Below are 17,993 nucleotides of genomic sequence, written 5' to 3' on the forward strand. Positions count from 1 at the left end.
GGGGAACAAAAGGTGAGGGAGCCAGCAAGTGGGAATAACAGCAAGCCAGTGGTAAGTTGTCTGGAGACAAATGGGTATTGAATTATCGCCAGAGTTTGTATTCTATCTTAGTGGTTGGAAGACAGGCCACTGCTAAGAGAGACACAGCTTCTGACATAACCATTGTGAAGCCTGCAGTGGTTAAAGAGGAGTAGTACTTACGGGGGCAGTCTACTCCAGTCAGAGCTTTAGGAGGGACTCCATTCCAAATACCCTTGGCCAGGGTTCACCTTGACTGGGAGGGAGAAAAGGAAGCAAGCAGTTAGGTGTGTCTGAGGATATCACTGCAGATGTCTTGATAGGGAATGATTTTGATAATGCAGTTCCTTGTGTACATGCAGCTACATATATAGTCAGGCATGTGGGTCTGGAAGCCCTGAGAGAGACACAGACCTACCTCACACATGAATCTGGGGCTGGCAATGTAGCTATTTCAGGGAGGGAAATACCCTGTAACAGTGAGCCTGAAAGTGAGCCACAGCTGCTGGTACAACTGATGTTCAAATGGACAGGGTGACTGCTGACAGTGAGGCACTGCTGTCAGAAGATACCAGGTTTCCTATGGAAAGGGAGCTAAGAAAGGTTTACAAAGGTAGAGTTGAGACAGCTTTTGGACTCTTACCTTATGAGGCTTGAGAGAGGTAGCGAAGAATGCACCTGATTCTCAAGCAAAAGAGGAATGTGCATACTGGACAAAGGATTTCTGTACAGAGAATGGACGCTAGAAGGCAAGGTAATACAGCAGTTGCTAGTGCCCAGAGCCTATCATCTGGCACTTCTAGCCATAGTCCACGACATTCATTTTTTAGGTCATACGGGCATAAAGCACGCCAAGAGCTGTAGTATGCAGAACTTTAATTGGCCTGGGATTTCAAGGGATGTAACAGGGTACTGCAGGACCTGTGAGCAGTGCCAAAAGCTAAGCACGACAGGAGACAAGGTTAAACCTTTGCCTGCGATTGAAGAGATGTTTTAGAGGGTAGCTTTGGATATTGTGGTGCCACTGAGTACCCCACGTTCCACAGGGAAGAAGCATATACTGGTGGTAGTAGATTATGCTACTAAACTTCCCGAGGCAGTGGTTCTGTCCTCCAGAAAGCTAAAAAAGGTGGCAAATGCTTTGTTAGAGATTTTCAGCAGGGTAGGTTTCCTGAGAGAAATATTGACTGACAGAGGATCCAATTTCATGTCAGACCTACTGGCTTGTTTGTGAAGCACCTAAACACCACTCCCTATCACCCCTAGACTAAAGGTCTTGTGGAGAGGTTAAACTCTACACTAAAGACCATGCTACAGGCATTTGCAGACCAGTCTGAGAGAGTGCAACAAATATTTGCCTCATTTGTTGTTTGTGTACAGAGAGGTACCCCAGGAATCCACAGGTTTGTCACCCTTTGAGTTGCTGTATGAGCATAGGGTAAAATGGTCTTTAGAGTAGCTGACTGGTGGCAGTGTAATTACCTTATAGTCTGGACAGAAGGGGCACAGTTGGTAAATCTGTGTCAGCCTTTCCCAGGTGTGTGTGTGAAAATCAAATATCCAAGTGTGTGTGGTAGCTACTTGGAATAAGGAACACAGAGCTTCAAAGTGATCAGTGTGGAGTGTTGCTTGTGGTCTGGAGAGATAAAAAGAGTCCTGCCCCAGGTCTGGAGTGTGCTCCCTGTGTGCTCTTAAGGGAAATTGTGTTTTGTTCACGGGGCTGCATCTAAAAATACTGTGTGAATCCATTTTTGCTCCTAATGGCTGTCCCTCACCGGTGTCAGTGGTGAGGATTGAGGCTCCTTGAGTACTGGCCTGGAGTAGGGACCGTCACACAAGTGATCCAGGGATAATAAAAGGCCTAGCCATATACACCTTGGTAGACATACTTAAAAGTTAACACCCTTTATGTGTACATAAGACTGCCTAGTTTCATATCAAGGAGGACTATACAGGATAACCCTGGTGCAAATTCATGTTAACCCATCCAGTCATCAAGATTATTGTTAAAGTAAGACAAAGTAGTACCTTGATTGATAAGTAGTGGTAAAATATTTTATATTCCGTGAATATGTTGAGTTAGGAAGCAATCCCTCCAGAAGTCTTATTTATTGTTGGAAATTTAGGTCTCCCCCTTGTCCCTAATATGAGTATTGGTAGAATCACTGGTTTTGAGAAGAAATAGGAGAGCAAACAGAATTGAATCTTTCATGGCTCAAAACATAAAACACAGGTCACCTTGGAGCGGCTGGTAGGTTACTGATTATAAGAAGAATTGGGCAAATCTAGGAGGATAGTTGAAGGATTTAAGGTATTTAATGTTTTTGGTTAAAACTTCTTGGGGACTTTCCAGCTGAGTGATATATTTAGATTTATAAATACCAAAGGGGGCATTGTGTTAGAAGATGGGTTTGATAAGGGAAGAAGAATACAGTGTTTAGATGACTTATTTGGATTTTGAAGATATTCCTTTGAAAATTAACTGGTCCAGATAAAAGGATTTCCTGACTATGGTGGTAACATGATAATCGAATGAGAGAGTGTTGTCCACATAAGTACTCAGGTCTTTTATGACCATATCTATTTGAAAAGTACCACTTATAACATATTAGGTGAGAAGAGCTTTTTTGCCAAATACTACTGCATTTAGTTTAAGACCACTGTTTTCAGTATACAAGGTATGTGCATATGCCAGCACATTTTGGAGCAGATTGGTATATATGTAGGAGTGGATAACAGTGCCCCATGGCAGACATCAGCAAACTTGGTCAAGTTTAGAAGGACAGAAGAAAAATACATACATGGCTATCATCTTGTTTAATCTACCTAAATGTAGATGCTTAAAAAGCATAAAAAAGAAAGAAAGGAAACAGAAAATGTAAATAACAAATGTAACTGCAGCAACAGTTACAAAGAGCTGCCATTGTTAAAGAAAGGAAACAGAAAATGTAAATAACAAATGTTACTGCAGCAACAGTTACAAAGAGCTGCTATTGTTAAAGAAAGGAAACAGAAAATGTAAATAACAAATGTTACTGCAGCAACAGTTACAAAGAGCTGCTATTGTTAAAGAAAGGAAACAGAAAATGTAAATAACAAATGTTACTGCAGCAACAGTTACAAAGAGCTGCCATTGTTCTTTTCCCCATTAGCCGCAGCTTATAAAAAGCAGCGATTGGTGAGCGTGGCGAAAGGAAATTAATAAAACAAAACTAACGCAATTAACTCTAGCAAGGACCCAGAATGAGATGGTGTGTGTGTGTGCGTATGAAAGAGAGAATGCCCATGTTTTGGAGGGGGGGGGGGGGTTGCAGTGCACTATATATATTTTTTCATTTATTTAATAAAAATAAGATATATTATCCGTCACATTCAAGAATGTAACTGTAATTGCTGGGATATGTATGTGTGGGTGTACGAGTCTGCCCATGCCTGTGAGCCATATCTATACATGTGTTTCTGCACTTATCTGTATGAGTTAATCTGTAACTCTGCATCTATGAGTATATGTTTCCACGTGTTAGTCTGTATGTGCTCCTGCATCCATATGCATGTTTCTAGGAGTATATGTTTCCACGTGTTAGTCTGTCTGTGCTCCTGCATCCATATGCATGTTTCAAAGTGATTCTATCTGTGCCTCTGCATCTATGTGAGGATGCACATATGTGTATAGGTAATTGACAGTGTGTGTGTGTGTGTGTGTGTGTGTGTGTGTGTGTGTGTGTGTGTGTGTGTGTGTTTACTGGAGATTACTGAATACTTAACATAAGTATATTTTGGATGAAAAATATTTCCCCCAACAAGAATTACATATCCTACATCAACCTTGAAATATAGTCAGTATCTAACATCAAAAATATAAAAAATATATGTATCTATTGACAAAGAAACAAATGCAAAACAGATTACCCAACAGCCCATTTTGTAATCACAATAATGCCTTCCAGAATTGGCATTACAGAGAAATAATGGACCTTCCAGGGGTGCGGATGTCCTCCACCTGTAGGTCCTCCACCTGTAGCACTGGGTTTCAACATCCCTAAGAGGTCTTTTTTTCCTGCAATACCCACCTTGTTGGGAATTATTGGTTGTGTATCTTATACATATATTTGATCAACCTTATACTGATTGCTAAATGTTTAGACCTTTTCTCCCCAACCCTCTGCTGACAATGGGTTTTTGTCCCAGTATAGCTTTCCTAGTAAACAAATGCAAACAAATTCCTCAAAAATAACTTACAGTCAATGCTTCCTAAACAGCTAGTGCCTAGAGCTTGAGCTCTATTCCCTCATAAAGAAGGTATCACTAACTCTGAACTAATCAGTTTTACTGATATCAAATCTTTGTCTTTTTCTAGTGGCTGTTTCCACTAGATGGAGTCATGAGTTGCATCACTGTTATATAATAAGCTTTATTCAGTTTTACACAAAGAAACGGTGTCTTCTATACCAAAGCCCTCCTTTGTGTCCCAGGGAATCTCTGAATTTACCCTGACCCAATTTATTGACCTTCCTATCCTAAGCAGAAAAATTAAGAGAAATTATGCAGCATTGCATGGCTGTACAGAGAGCTCTGGGATATAACATGTGGAGGGAAAAATAATCAGCAGATCCCCAAATTCATAGACATAGATATTCACAGATCATGATAGGGTGGGAGGTTGGCATAATGGTTAAGGTGCTTACCTTAGAAACACAAAGTGCAGGGTTTGATTCTGACATGGGGTAGTTGGCTAGGCATATTCCAAGGCTATTGAGCCTTACTGTCATTTAATCCTTGCTAGTGCTCTCCCTCATTCTAAGCCTCATTTTTCAGGAGGGCTATGGCAGTCAATCCTGGTGCACATTTGTGCATACCCATCCAGTCATCTAGCTTATGTTTTAAAGAAAATAATTAGTCACACTAACATTCAAGGGCAATTTATTTCAGAAATTTGGGAGGTGCTGGGTTATAAATCTGTCACTCTATTATTTTGTGTGTCTGTTGGTGAAGACAGAGGTCCCTGGTTCACGTGATAGTAAAGCCATTTGCCATACAGAGATAGGGGAGGTCCAGGAAAATTGGGTATATATTGGAGTGGTAAGTCAGACATAGACCTCCCTTCAAGAGTCTGTGAGACACTGAATGAGGGGATTGAGCTTCCAGGCTCTCTTGAAAGCTCGGGGACTTTACACCTTTCATATTTTTATTTAGGAAGTTTTTGGGTCTACGTATTCCATATGTTTAGTGAGATACATCTTGAAGGAGGTGTTGCATTTTATAACTGCTCTGATCAATGCCAAGTAAGAGCGTGAGCACTTCTTTAGATCTTGATGATATTCCTTTCACAATTAACTATTTTAAATAACAGGACTTCCTGACAATCCTTGTACAAGAGGATCAAAAGACAGGCAATTATCAACTCTTGTTCCTAGGTACCTGACTATAGTATTGTTTTGTAGTGGTGTGGGCTTGCAGCACACTATGATGAGGGAAGGGTTTGCTTACCAAAAGTAGTAATAGTCACTTTTAGTATTTAAGTTAAGACCATTTTAGTCTACCAAGAATTTATTAGGGAGAATTAATTTTGGAAGGCTTGAGTGTCAAAAGATAAATTAACAACAACTCCCTGTGTGGAACCATCTGCAATCATTTTAAGCTGGGGGTTTTGGCTTTGTGTTAGAAGCTCTGAGAAGTAAAGGTCAAAAGGGATAAATTCCAGCACCTAGCCAGGAGTGACACTACTGGTCACTTTCATACTTTCAGAAGAGGTGCCTGTAAGTCGCACTCTGTGGATTGTCTTTCAGTCAGTTTGCTGTCCATCTTAACATTTATGGTTTGATTTTTATAGGTTCATAGGGACTTAGCAAGAAGCTCAGCCACATTGCCCAGTACTGGATGAAAGATAACACTGTCCCCCATTAAGGAGATTTTTTCTAAATATCCATAGAGAAAATTTGCAACCACCAGACCAGTACTCTGCTTCATGGTTAAGGGCAGCCCATTCCAGAAATGGGGAATGCCTTGTGAAAGGTATATGTCATAAAATCTAGTGTTGTTGGTACGATAGTGTAGATACCTTGTGTTAGGTATATATCACAACATCTAGTGTTGTTGATGTGATTGTATAGGCACCTTGGGTTAGATATATGTCACAACACCTAGTGTTGTTAATCTGACAGTGTAAGTAACTTCGGTTGGGTCTACATCACAGCATCTAGTGCTGTTGATTTGGTACTGTACATACATACATACAAATATTTCAAGCATGGGCATCAATGATAACCCAAAGCATTCCCAGAGATAGTGGTCTTTAAATGCCCTATATAGTACCTGAATAAGATATCCTATTAAATATCTATAAGAGACACTATACAAGTTCAGATATTTTACATCCACTGATGCCCTTGGTATACTTCCACTGTACTCTTTCCAGTTTACTCATGCTTGTTTTTTATAAAGGTTTCCATGTTGTTATACCATACTCAAGTTTGGGTCTAATGTAATTAACAAACGACTTCATTGTTTCCGATTTCCTAGATTTTATAAATCTCTTTATACAACATATGGTTCTAGAACTACCATTAACCAGTTGGTTGATATGATTAGAAAAAATCGAAGCTGGATCTACCCGTATACCCAGGTCCTTAAATGAATCTACAGTTTCAATCAATGTGTGTTGTGTGTGTTCACCTTTCAGTTTATGTCCCACAAATCTCATATGCTTAGTTTTTGATGTATTTATCAGCATATTATTCTCCTGTGCCCTAATGGTCAATTTAGTCAAGTTATGGAGGTACCTTGGTTTAAGTATATGTCACAACACCTTGCATGTTGTTGAAGAAATAGTGTCGGTATCTTGGTCTAGGTATATGACACAACACTTAGTGTTGATTATGAGATGGTGTAGACACTTTGGGTTAGGTATATGAGAAGTCTAGGAAATCAAACATAATGAAGCCATTGTTTATTAGTTACATTAGACCCAAACTTGAGTATGGAATAACAGTATGGAAACCCTATAGGAAAACAAACATGAATAATCTGGAAAGAGTACAGCAGAAATATACTAAGGGCATCCATGGATGTGAAAATCTATGTTATTATGAAAGACTAAAATATCTGAACTTGTATAGTGTCTCTTACAGATATTTAAGAGGAGATATTATTCAGGTATATAGGGCATTTAGGGACAACTACCTCTGGGAATGTTTGTGGTTATCAAAAAGTACTAGAGAATCGTCAGATAACCTGTGTAGAAGATTCTATAGGAATGAGAAGTGTACTAATTGATTCTGTGACAGAGTAGCTGATGCTTGGAACAGAATACCTAATTACTTTAAAGCAAGTACTTGTTTAGATATTTTTAAGGACAGCCTGGATACTTATTATGGGTACAAGTGTTTTGGTATATTGGCAGGCTAGAAGGGCTTTAATGCCTATGCTTGAAACATTTGTAGTATGTATATGTACCTTGGGTTAGGTATATGGCACAATATCTAGTGTTGTTGATGTGACAGTGTAGGTAGCTTGAGTTAGGTATATGTCACAGCATTGTGTTTTGATGTGATATGTATCTTGAGTTAGGTGTGTATCACAATACATAGTGTTGTGGATGTAGTTAGGTGTGTATCACAATACATAGTGTTGTGGATGTGATAGTTTAAGTACTTTGTGTTAGGTACATGTCACAACATCTAGTGTCATCGATGTGATAGTGTAGATACCTTGGGTTAGGCACTTTATGTTATTGATACGGCTTCTGCCATTTTTAATTTCTCCAAGTCTTTTGGGTTTCCAATACCATGATGAAAATGGACCACATTCCTAAGTCAAAGCACAATTAAAGTTCATGAAATTAGTATTGTTTCACTCTTTGATGTCAGCCAAAAGTACTCTTCCCAGCATCCGCAATGTGCCCAGTAATGACCGATTGATATGGTAGCGTGGGTACCTTGCTTTAGGTATGTGTCACAACATGTAGTGTTCTTAATGTGATAATGTAGATTTAGTGTTCTAGAACAGGTATTTTAGCTTATTCTAGGTAGGTGAAGGGATTCAAAGATTGCTGGGTTGCTCATAGCATGGAGAGCTAAGCTTGTGGTCACCTCTCAGAAGTCAGCATGATCCTAAGCAGAGGGAAAGAGCTTTTAGTTTTTCAGAGTAGCTAAGGGTACTGAGAATTTTATTAAGGAAACACTGTGGCCTCTCAAGCTGGTTTAGATACCTGCTGAAGGCTGCACTATGGATGAATAAAGGGACAGTATCACTTCTTTGGACCTTGACATGAAGGACAAGCTGTGTAAAGTTGCAAATTTTTTTAACCCCCACAGTGATGTATAGGATGGGCAAAGAGTCTGATCAACATAAGATAAGTACCCAAATCCATGATGTCTTTTGGCTTTTCCCGGTTAGGGGTCGCCACAGTGGAACTCCTGTCACTAATGATTGGCAGTGGATTTTTACAGTGCCGAACTGCCAGCCCAATGCCCAACCTTCAAAGAAGGCACGCCCATTCACGCACGCAACTACCTGCATGTCTTTAACGTCACTCGATGATTGTGCCAAATTTAAGTGGAATGATACCTGTGTGGTAAGAAGTAGTGGTGCTAGATTTACCACAGGAAACTATGTTACTTTTCTTGATGTTGAGGGCAAGCCCATGATTTATACACCAGGCATCTCTTAGACCAGGCCTTGTCCAAGAATTTGTGTATCATAATGGGATTTGATAACCGCTCCAGTTTGCATACATAGTTAGCCACAGACCCTTGATATCAGTTTTTATATCACAGAAATACATACCAAAGAGGTGGGGACCCAGGAAGCAGTCTTGCTTTATAACACTTGTGACATTTTCCTGTCTAGAGCAATGCTACTGACCTTAACACTGTGGGTTCTGTCAGATGAGAGCCAAGTATCAACCCAGCCAACTATACATGGGTTAGTGTTGAGTTGACAGAGTTTGCCAATCTTGCTATACTACAGTGTCAAAGGTATTGGAAAGGTACAGATAAGCAGTGTGGTTTGTATTGCCTTTATATTTGGCCTCGGCAACCCTTTCAAAGAAATCAACCAGTTTAAGCAGGCATGATCTGCCTTTTACAAAGCTGAACTGGTGTGCATCCAGGAAATATAAGGCCACCTATGTCAGTACTCATCAGTTCAGCCATAGCCTTGCAAATAATACTAGTGAAACTAATAGGCCTGCAATTCCCAAGGTCAATATAAGGACCACACTTATGCAAGGGCTTTACACAACAGACATTATCCACTCATCAAGGATATAACCCATGGACAAACTCAGGTTGAAGGCTTGATGGAATGGTTTTGCTAAGTTGGACTTTTATGCTTCTCAGCAGACATTTAGCTAATGTGTGAGAAAAAGAGTGCACAAATATGTTGGGAGGGGGTTGCTGCACACTATATGCATTTTGATCTTTCATTGACAACAGTGTGACATTTGATGTGTATACAGCAAAAAACATAGCTGTAATTGATGGGTACATTGCTGTGTGTATGTGTGTGTATTCATATCTGGAAACAGGTCACACCCAGTAATGATACACATCCTTTCACAGGTTCATAGGTTTATAGGGAAGTACTAGTCTGGCTACTTTTGTTGGCTATTTTAAGCCTAGCCAATTTCCAGTTCAAAGGTGAGAATATTTCCATTTGGTTTGTGTTACATTATTTACAAAAAACATTGGAGGGAGGAGGTTAGGATTCACAATACTAGATCAGCAGCTACTACTGTTGCCTTTTTCAGGAATGTTCCTGCTCCGAATATTCAAAACTCTGGCATCCAACGTCCATCCACACATTCTCAAAGCAATGCAAATTGCTGGTCTAATTCATAGGTAGAGCAGAGTTTTCTACTGCAGTACTTCAAGGAAAGCTATAGGCCAATCACACTTATGAAGTTTTGCAAGCTGTAATATCATATCTTCTTCCATTCATTTGTAGGAAATTTAGATACAGTGATCCTTCTGATGTACACACAGTGTAGTTCTCTGAAAATTCACCATAACAGTAAGTCTGTAGATAAAAAACTCATTGCTGCAGGATATGTTGCTTCTTTCACCCTGCTAACCCTAATACCGTGTTTTGGAATGGTCAATATGCATTCTACTGGACTTACTGATAGTCTACTTTTTATTTTCTTTTTATTTCTTTTTCATATTTTTCATATGCACCATTAATGTTTGTGTTTATATGTATTAGTTAAATTTGCTTTTCATACTCCTGGCATATTTGCTTTATTATGTAAATGTTGTGCCAGGACTGTGAAAAGCAAACTATTATATTTGCATTATTATGTGAGGCTTTTGTGTTTAGGCTTATATTTTCCGGCTTAAGACACTACTGCAGGGATCATACCTCTCAAACTCTTAATGCAAGAAATCTGGACAAAACCATAAATAATGGGGGTACAAAGGCCCATAAATAGGGACAATTTTTAGATATTGCTCTTATAAACTTAGAAAATTGGTAGAAAAATAGGTTTAGCATTGGCATGACTTTTCTGACAGGTATGAAGTCTGAAACACAAATTTATTCATCCATCCATCCATCCACAACTAATTTTCCCATTTTTGCACATGAAGTTGGGGTGTCACTTTCCAGTGACAATCATCTACAGCCATGGTTCACACCATCGAGTATCTAGCCATGATTTGCCAGAAAACCCAACATTTTATGAAGAACAGTCCAAAAATATTAAAGCAAAGATCTGGACATTCTGTGAAAATCTGGACAACTGAGAAGGGCAGGGACATTTGTTACCATAATTTTTCATGAACTAGTAACCACCCTATCAACCTTTGCCAACCTGTTCTAATCCATGCAAAAACACTATATCCTAGTAATATAAGTGTTGACATTAAAACTTACTGCCTCCTCTAATCACTACAGAACATTGTAATATCTAATTCTGGCAGTTTCACTCCTCCAAATATCAAGCATCATTATGTTATGTCCAAGCATCAAAACCGAGAGAGAAGATTACTTTCCTATACTGATACTTTACAAAATGCATCCCAGCAACAGGGAGAGAAAGTACGTACTCTGTATTCCATTCCTTTGCACGCACAAGTGGGTAATACAGTGTCCGGCATTATCAATGGATTAGTGCTTGACATATCACCCATGTTAAATAGTATATACCATGAGCTGTTTGGCAAAAATCTTACCTTGGTTCAATTAAAGGCATCACCCGTACCTCTCAACCTCTTAGCCCAAGAAATCTGGACAAAGCCACAAATAATGGGGGATCAAATGCCTAAAACCAGGGACAGATTTTATAAATTGCGCTTACAAACTAGGAAAGTTGGTAGAACAACAGGTTTTGCATTACCATATGTTTTCTGAAGGATATGAAGTCTGAAACTCAAATGACTGCCATTATTTAATGATTTCAATGTCCAGTGATATGCCAGAAAAAATACAAACTTTATGAGGAATGGACCAAAAATATGAGCCAGAAATCGGGACATTCTGTGAAAATCTGGACAGAAAGATAATGGTATCACGTCTGTTTTCTAAAGCTTTATGGCAGTTACCCAACATGCAATACAAATTTTTAATTATTTTCAATAATTATCATCTGCAAATAGCTGCAGATGCCATTGCATATCCCATATCTATCCTCATCAACAGAACCTTAACCGAAAATGCTATCCCCTCCCTCTGGAAAATATATCACGTCATCCCACTCCATAAAGGTGGTAGCTCCTCAGACATATCCAACTATAGACCCATTGTCATTCTTTCCCCACTAGCCAAAATAATGGAGAAATGTGTACACAAGCAATTAATGCAATACCTTTCACAGAATAACTTACTATCAGATTCCCAGCATGGTTTCAGGCCATACCGCAGCACCACCTCAACCCTCCTTTCCTTTACTACTGCCATAAACCAAAACAGGAATGACAAGAGGCTAACCTCTGCTCTCTTTCTTGACCTATCAAAAGCCTTTGACATGGTCAACCATGAACTTCTCATTCTTTCATTAAAATCTATTTCCCTCAACAAGCCTGCTATCCAGTGGTTCCAGTCCTACCTGACTGCTCAGTCACCTCCCTAACCACCTCCCCAGCTGACTTGCAAACCTTAACCCAAATACATTTAACACTATCGACAACTGGCTCGCCAACCAATGCCTAGTTCTGAACCCCAATAAAACTAAACTTCTACTCTTCTCTCCCACTAGTAGATCCACCACACTTTCATTCTCTTGTCACATCTAACAATGGTACCACTATTTCCCCAGATAATCACACCAAATTGCTAGGGGTTATCATAGACAATAATCTCAAATTTGACCTACATGTCAACAAAACCATACAGACCATCAATAAGTAGCTTGGATCACTGTATAGAAACAAAACATTTTTAACCCCACTGGCTAGGACTGCAATAGCCCGATCACACCTACTCTCTACTCTCTTATATGCCTCGCCTGTACTCTCAAACCTCAACAAATCCAAACTAGGTAAGCTGCCCCATAGCTACAATCATATTGCCAGATTCGTCATCGGCTCCCCCTATAGAACCCACCACTACTAGAGTGGCTAGAACTGCCCAGCTTAATTCAATTCAATCAACTCTTAATAGTGCAATTTTGTACCACCCTGAGGATACCCCCTCACTTAAAAATATTATTAAGCCATATAGCAATCTAAGATCCCTACAGTCAGTCGATAAACTACTGGTCCAGACCCACAAAGCTAATAACTCTGCTGGTTGTGGTGTATTCAATGGACTGTGTTGTCTTGCCTTAGCTAGTGCTCAATAAAGTTTGAGTTGGTACCAACTGCACACGCCAGAGAGACTTCTCCAACCCCCCCCGAAATGGACACACGGGATATACCGGTTTGAACGGTTCAGAAGGGAACCAGGTGAACACCCTGATATACTGTGGGCGGCGAGGAGGCGATGTCTTGAGAGAGGCCTCCTAGCTACGAGGCAGAGCACCAGGAGTATGCCAAAGTGAAAGATGGTTAAACAAGAACTGAACGAGACTGTTGATGGTTTTGTTACTGCCGCGGATGCACATGGAGAAAGAGTTGGACTTAGAGAGCCAGCTAAAATATGGCCAGACAGTCGGAGGAGGTTAATGCTGTGCAGACACCACTGACAGGCCGACCCAGGCGCGGCCGGAGGCATTTCACCATAGACTCACTGCTGCAAGATGTCGGGAAGAAGGGCCACTACCAGCGGTCTGCCGACAGTTCAAGGCGGTGCAGAGTATTGAGGAGGACGAGAGCCGGGTGAGCGTGAAGAACAGGGGTTCTTCCTTGGTTCTGTCTCCTCCGGGAACCATTCCTGGATTGTGGAGGTGAAAATACAGGGCACACCTATGACTTTCAAGCTTGACACGGGGCGGATGTTACTGTTATCTCCAAGTCAGACCTGCACAACTTGTTCAGTGGGAAGAATGCTCCTGTGCTCCAGCAGCCGGAGAAACCCTTGTTGGGTCCTGGAGGGATGCCACTGGAGGTTACAGGATCCTTGGAGCTTCAGCTCCGCTATGACACAAAGACAGATGCGAGAAAGTGTATGTTGTAGGCCTTCCTGCTATTTTGGGGTGGGCCTCCTGAAATGCGTTGACACTATCACCATGGAGTCTTTGAAGACCCTCTCTTGCTCCGGGTTGGGGGAAATACCACATAAAGCTCAGCCAAAAGGCGGTGCCATACTCTCTGAAGACCCCAGGAGGATACCACTGCCATTGATGGGGAAAGTGAAAGAGGAGTTAATGAGGATGATTGGTGTGCAGGCATGGTGGTAGTCCCAAAGAAAGACAGTAACAGGCTGAGACTATGTGACTACACACTAAGCTAAAATGAATATTGAGCAGAGTCTTGGGATGCTGCTGGGGCGAAGGTGTTTAGCAAACTGGATGCCAATATGGGATTTTGGCAAATTCCTTTGTCAGAGACACTTTCAACGCATGATGGCAGAGGTCATTGAAGGATTAGAGGGTGTGATTTGTCACATGGACGATGTGTTGGTCTGTAAAGAGACTGGAAGAAGCAGGTATTACGCTGGAATGTAGGGAAATGTGACTGTCGAGGGGCACAGTGACCTTCTTGGGCCATGTCATTACGAATGCTGGTATAAGCCGGACCCAAGGAGGACCATCACGGAGATGGCAGCACCTGCTACAGTAGGAGAACTCAGAAGTTTCCTGGGCATGGTGAATCAGGTGGGAAAGTTCATCCCTCATTTGGCTGAGAGGGACAGAGCTTTGAGAGACTTATTATCAAAGAACAGCGGGTGCTGGGGGGGGGGCCAGGAAAAGGCATTCAATGACTTAAAAGAGGCAATCACCTCACCTCCAGTTTTGGCTGTGTATGACCATGCATCATCCTTAACAATGGGGGACGGCTGGAGACCGGTCGAGAAAGAGGCTCTAGCCTACCTACCTGCATGTGAACGCCGAGATTACCCTGTCTAGAGACTGATCACAAACCCTGGTTTCATTGTGGGAGGTCAGGCGCTGGATCTTCTACCAGAATCCAACGCTTTAGGATGAGATTGATGCAGTTCTCCAGGGAAATCACTGTGGGTGGCAGATGCCCTGTCACGTTCTCCACTTAAAACCAGGCTAACCCGGAGGAAACAGAGTTAATGGAGGACACGGATATCTACGTGAACTGTATTGTGGAAAACATGCAGGTGAAGCCATCCTTCCTCCAAACACAATGGGAGCAGCTAACCCTTACTGAAGAGACTGGCCAGAGATCTCCACACACACAGTGAAGATGGGTTGCTTTTTAAAAGATTAATGAGGTGTTGTTGAAATTGCATGAGGGACATCAAGGCATTGTGAAGTGCAAAGCCAGAGCCTGTCAGACGGCCTGGGCTTAGCCAACAGATAAATGACATGGTTTTAAGATGCAGGACGCATCTCAGAGAGAAGGAATCCTCCTGAGCCCCTCATCCCAACAGAATGTCCTGACCGGATTTATTTGAACTAAAAGGACATACTTACCTTCTTGCTGTGGACTACTTATCCAGGTTTCTTGAGATCGCATTGTTGAAACATAGCAAATCCAACGAGGTCATCACCCACCTAAAATCTTTCTTCGCCGCCATGGTATCCCAGAGGTACTTGTGTCTGATAATGGACCTCAGTTTTCAGGGCAGTCTAGGCAGAACGGCGGTGCAGACGGTGAAGAACCTGGACAACGCCACTGCAGAATGGTTATAGCCCGGACTGGAGAAGGCTCATGGGGAAAGAGGGGAGAAGAGGGTGTATAATGTGACCAGGTGTGGGTGACAGATATGAAGACCCCAGGTACTGTAGATCAAGTGCATTTGATTCCCTTACCTGAGCCTGACTGTGAATCAAACCCTGGGTGTCCGGAAAGTGTGCTAAGTAAGACCGATGAGGCCTTGCCATTTTGCAATGGCCTTCTAGTGATGTTGTGAGGACCAGATCAGGAAGAGTTATTAACAAGCCGGACCTTTTGGATCTGTGAAGATCAGGTATAAATAACAAGGTCATTGGGGTTTATAGTAATCTGAATGTGGCTAAGTGAGCATTTTGTGTCAATGTACCAAGTTCAGAGTGAAGTGGAAGAAATTGAATAGATCTGGGTTTTGTGTTAAGTGAAAAAAGGCTTATGGAAAAGGAGATGTGGTGTATTCAATGGACTGTGTTGTCTTGCCTTAGCTAGTGCTCTACACTGGTGAATCCCCTGTTTGCCAACTTCACTGGCAAAACCTGGAATTCGTTGCCAAACTATATAACCCTATAATCCTCCAAAAGTCTCTTAAAAAAAACCTCAAACAGTATCTCAAAGTGAATTGGCTATGCCCATGTACTAACACTGATTAAGTTATAAACTAAAAGCATATTTGGCAATTATTATCACTTGTAACTCCATCACCAAGCTCTGCTTCCAATCTGATGTCTCTTACTTTTGTCTGTCCATGACAATTGTGAGTCCCTACTAGGGAACATTACTAACCCATTGTATATAATCACTTTGTTTTTATAATTGTTTGCTAACTTCTGTGTAATCTATGTAAGTTTGCCTTTGTGGAACTTTTCTCCCCGGGCCTCTGCTGAAAATGGACATGTATCCAGTCGGACTATCCTGGTAAACAATGTAAAATAAATAAAATAAATTTTCCAATTCCAAAGCTTAGCATTTGTCCACCAGACCACTACTAAGCTCTCATAGGATTATTCTTGTCAGATATGTAGTACATATAGGGTCATACCTCTCAACATCTTCGCGCAAGAAATCTGGACAAAACCTGACATAATGGGGCGGGGGTGTCAAAAACTAAAAAAAAAAAAACGGACCGACTAAAAATATTGCTGTTATAAACTTAAAACGTTGTTAGAATAACGGGATTTGTGTTAGCTGCATTTTTTCAAGTGGCTATGAAGTCAAACCACGGCTGGGTTTTTTTTACTAGATCTTGGTTTTTTTTGCCTGTCATTATGTAGGGACTTCAATCTTCAGACCATCCCAGTGATTTACCAAAAAAACTCCACGAATTTTAGAAGGAACGGGCCAAAAATATGAAGCAAAATCTGGACAGTTGAGTGATATTTGTATTTGCCTTTTCTAACAAAAATGCAATTCTAATTTCTCATCGTACCTCCGATTCAGCAAAGTTTGTTACTCAATGTCCGATAAGCGAGCAAAATGCATGCGTCTGATAAAATTTTGGCAGCAAAGCCACACTGGCATCAAGCGTAGTAATGCTGATACTGGCTCTGCTCGGCACAGTATTAAGTGGCATGTTCAATTATCTCAACATCTAGAATAATATATATATATATATATATATATATATATATATATATATATATATATATATATATATATATATATATACACACACACACACACATAATGTAGCTCATAGTGAAAAGGTCATCTTCTGTCCCTCATATGGGAGAGCAGCCTTGATTTGGGTAGTAGTGTTTTGTCACTAAGCATGCTAAATGGTAAATGTCGAGATTGTCATATTCTAATTTTCATGTTATATTGCTTAAACTGAATATTGCAACATCTCAAACATTTGTATGCAGTACACGTATAAACAGCTGGAACAACTAAAACTGTTAATAATCAAAATACAAGATGCATTTTGCGGTTTCCCCGTAAAATCTCAACTTTCTCTAAAAAATCTCCAATTTCTGGCATACGAAAAGTGGCAAACATCATAAATGTGGATGTGTGACAGTCGGCAGGTACAGTTTGTTCATTCTGGGCAGAATCTCGGTTGAGAAAGGCCAAGCACGCTGTCGCATATAGCTTTTTAACAACCAGAAAGGAATGTATTAACTGTTTAGGAAAAACAGCACTCCAACACAGGTTCTTGATTTCCAGGTAAGGCAGCGTTAAACTGCACTGAATATACGATTCTCAAATAAAATGTTTTCTTAACGGTCATTCTCCCCTGATTTGGCTCAAAATAATTGCATCATAACTCCTAAATCTGAACGCGTCACTGAGAGGTTGGGGGTTAACGTGATGGGGTTAGGGGTTCACAGACAACTGGAGGATTTATCAACAAGGGAAACTGGCTAAACTTAAAATGGTCTACAAGGGCAGCTAGCCTACTACGTATCTAAGAAATTAAATTAAAAGTAGTACCCTTCATTATGGACCATAGCTTCTCAACCTCTTACAGCAAGAGATCTGGATGAAGCCTAAAATAATGGGGGGGGACAAAAGTCGAAAATAGGAACAGGTAAAACATATATTGGTCTTATAATGTTATCAAGTTGCGAGTGTGGGCCAGGTTTTGTAGTAGCATGTATTTTCTGACGGATACAAGGCCTGAAATTCAGAGGAGTATCATTATTCGGGGACTTCATTTTTCAGTGATTTGCCAAAAAATATCGAATTTCATAAGGAACAAACCAAAAATATGAGGCAAAAATCTGGACAGTTAAGAACTACGTTGTGGGCAAAACTCTGGACAGTTGAGAACTACGTTGTGGACCTTTTCATGAATTG

This window comes from Protopterus annectens, chromosome 5.part0 (assembly GCF_019279795.1).
Source record: "Protopterus annectens isolate FY-2018-M chromosome 5.part0, PAN1.0, whole genome shotgun sequence".
Lineage (NCBI taxonomy): Eukaryota > Metazoa > Chordata > Ceratodontiformes > Protopteridae > Protopterus > Protopterus annectens.